Genomic DNA, 3,530 nt, shown 5'->3' on the forward strand with positions numbered 1-3,530 from the left:
TGTGATCTCCAAGGCTATCAGCCAGGCGAGGTTTGCAAAGCAGTTAAGGTTTTTAATTAAATAATAAGTATAACTGTGGGGAGGGTGAGCATGAGGAAAACAGGCTGTATTTTCTGAGCAGGGCTTGATTGCCCCAGACCTTGCCGCATTATTCTTTTTCCTCATGATAATCTTTGTTGCGCAGCTTGATTTCTGTTGGAGCTCTTACTTGAGAGAACTAACAACTGTTTGCTGTTGTACCTATTTGAATGTTGTTTATAGTCTTTTTGTGTCTGAACATCTGACAAAGGGCAGGTGCTTCTCAGCAGTTGCTTCAGTATAACACTAATTGATGGTCTTAATTGATAGATGCTAAGTGCTCACTCCCCTCAGGCTTCATCTATGGCATTTGACCATCTCCTTCCACAGCAGAGAATGCAAATTCTGGAACAGGTGGGTTTTATGTTCTGTGCTTATTGCAGAGGTAAGGAAGAGGATGTCCATCAATAGAAGCACTTACATTAGAATGAATCACACCCGGTTCAACTCAGCAAATGCAGTTTTCAGTTAAGTAGATTTTGTTCTTTTGCCTAAATCTGTCTGTACAGAACACTGCCAGACTTTTACCGTGCCTTTGCCTTCCCCACCATTGATAAAAGAGAAAAAAAAATGTTTTCTCTGAAAAGATTTGGGAAACAGGAGAAGGGTTATTATAACTCTGCTCAGCCTGTTTTTAGGCAATCGCGATAAGCATGGATTATTAAGAGAAAGGAACGTTAAGTCTGGAAGCGATTTTGAGAAGACAGTAACATGTATTACATCTGTTTAGAACCAGCCGCTGCTAAAACTCAGTGTGAACTGTAGGTGGCACCATTTCTATAAAATTTTGGAGAGTACTGGACTAAAAAGTTGTCACTTTAATTCAGTTTTCTGATAGCTTGCCGTGATCGTATAGCGGTTAGTACTCTGCGTTGTGGCCGCAGCAACCTCGGTTCAAATCCGAGTCACGGCAGGGAAAGGTGCATCTTTTGAAAAGATGTAATCAACGGATTGCATATCAAAAATAATCTATTAGTGATGTCTAAGACTAAAATGAGACAGGTCTGTAGCTTTTACAATTTTTTTTTGCTAAAAGAGTATGTGCCACAAGTATTAGTTCAGTAATCCTGTTGCCAAGTGTGATTTTTTTATTATTATTTAAACGTTTATGGATATTTTTATAAACACAGTGGCATAGTGAGCATGTAATTTTTAATCTTTACAGCTACTTAAGATCTGGACTGAGCCATGAAGTCTGTTTGGTTTTGATCTTTCCTAGTTTTTCATGCTAATAAAGCAATCGGTCTGAATTGCTTGGAAATAATGACAGTGGTAGATGTGGAAATCCTGCTTACCTAGGCATGAAATGCTGTTAGCAAAAGGTGTTTGCTGGTGACAGACAAGAGGAACGATCACTTGTCAGTGATTCCAGTGATTCCCTTTGCTTTTGTGGTAGTAACGCTGTGTAACTTCACTGTCCTACCTCACTGAATAATATGAGTGCAGATTCTCAGAATGAAGACTTCTAAAATGACCATATGGATTTTATAAATTAGTTATGGTAACTAATGGCAGTTTGTATAATAAAGGAAAAATTAACAACAAAATTACATAGCTGGTAATGACTATATTAATAAAATATCATAATTATGGAGTTTATCAGATTCTTTGGATGCCACTGAATAAAGTTGCTGGTAGTTGGTTCTTTAATTTGATAAGGAGATAATTCAAGAGCAAGTGCTGTTTTTCTCTCACTCTTCATCCAACAGGACATCAGTCCTCTGCATGACGGAATACATCTCCACCAGGCTCAGAAGGATTCAAGCTTCATGCAACAGGCCTAGCTTTTGCAGAGTGTGAATGACAGGTGTTTTTCTCTCTGCAAAGCAGCAGGAATTTTCCTTACTCTCCTACCCAGTGAGAAAGTGCAATAAATTTTTTTTTGCGCTGCTATCAGCAAAAACCAAAGCCCTGAAAACCTGCAGACATGGGAGGGCACCTCACCTCTGGAGGCTGGAGGCTTAGGTATCCCAGTTTGGTGTAGTAGGCTAGTGATGCCTGGCATCTTACCACTTCCTTCAAGTTCACAAAAGCTCTTTCTGTTGTGTTTTTTTAAAATATATTTGGGTATTCCTCTGATTTGCCTCAGACTTCCTGTCTAAATATCACTCAGCCTTTTAGGAGCATATCAGAGCAATTAGCTCCTGACTTTTTTGATGAGACAGATGTGACTGATTTCCCAAAAGAAAGCAATTTAGAAACATGCACTAATGTTAAAGAGACCGGGATGATCTTTCATACTTTGTCCCTGCTGTAGTTTCTCAGAAATGTCATCTGCTGTGTTAGATTTTATAAACTCCAGAAATACAAAATTAACTCATCACAGATGCTTATATTCTTTAAAGCATCCTAGCGAATGAAGTCCTAGAAAAGAAATCCAAAACTTGCAAAGCCAGAAATTCTGCTCTACTCGTGCATCATCCTCAGGCTGCCGAAACACTCAAGGCTCACCCCTGCTTGACCTCAACCTCCCTGGAACTGGGAAATCTATACCCAGTGTTCATCTGTAGCTAAAGTGTAGAAACACTGTATTACCTTATTGCTACTCATACCAATATTGATGATTTTGAAAAGTTTTGACAGGACACTACACAGAATCAAAATTTCCATTTCATTTCATTTCATTTCATTATGACTTACCTGGAAACAGTGGTGATTCTGTTTGCTTTAGTTTATTTAGGATACCAGTATCTGTATTGCTAGCTCAATGCTAGCAATGAAAGCAAGAATGGTGTAAGCAGATAATCAAATCTTTCTTACCAATTCCCCCTGCAGTTACTTGTTCTCACAAGAGAAGCAAAATTAAAACCCATCTGCATTTTGAAATATAAACATGCAAGTGCAGGTGGCTCTCAGCATTCCATTTCCTGAGAAAGTATTTGTCAATTTTCCTTTCTCATTAGGGAAAAAGAAAACAAAAGCTTTAGTACAAAACAGTGTCCAAGGATAACAGGATTGCAGACTAGGATTTAATCTTGATTTTGAACCTTGAATTGTACAAAGAATTGCTTGTATGTTTCTGAAATATGTGGGTCTTCATTTCTAGCAGACATGTCCAGATAACACTTTTCCAGTTGGAAGCCTTGGTCTAATAAGAATATGTTCAAAATATTAACAAGGATCCAGGTTTACCTAAATCTATTTCCAAAGCTGTGAATTTTTTTTTTAATCTAAGAACAGTTTGAAGGCGAAAGGGAAGAGTTCACTTCAGCAGCCTTCTCTGCCTTTACGCAGCAAGCTGATCTGGTGGGAAATGAAGAATACTGTTCTAAAAATGAGACAGGAAAAGAAAGTGCATGCCTTTCTCGGCAGCTCTTCTGTGTCCTTCTGTGCCTGCCATTGTTCTCGTGCATGGCCTGTTCTGTGTAGAGCACAAAAACTTTCAGACATACAGGTGTCTATCTCCATATCTCCAACATGCCTAATTCACATTTTGGCACTGAAATTAATAG

General features: G+C 38.6%; 1 non-coding gene across 1 annotated transcript; it reads left to right on the forward strand.

Moving 5' to 3' along the window:
* Positions 1 to 919: 919 nt before the first annotated feature.
* On the forward strand, positions 920 to 991 carry TRNAH-GUG (transfer RNA histidin (anticodon GUG)). Its single transcript has one exon. It is a non-coding gene; the product is annotated as a tRNA-His (tRNA).
* The last annotated feature ends 2,539 nt before the right edge of the window (positions 992 to 3,530 follow it).

This window comes from Balearica regulorum, chromosome Z (assembly GCF_011004875.1).
Source record: "Balearica regulorum gibbericeps isolate bBalReg1 chromosome Z, bBalReg1.pri, whole genome shotgun sequence".
Lineage (NCBI taxonomy): Eukaryota > Metazoa > Chordata > Aves > Gruiformes > Gruidae > Balearica > Balearica regulorum.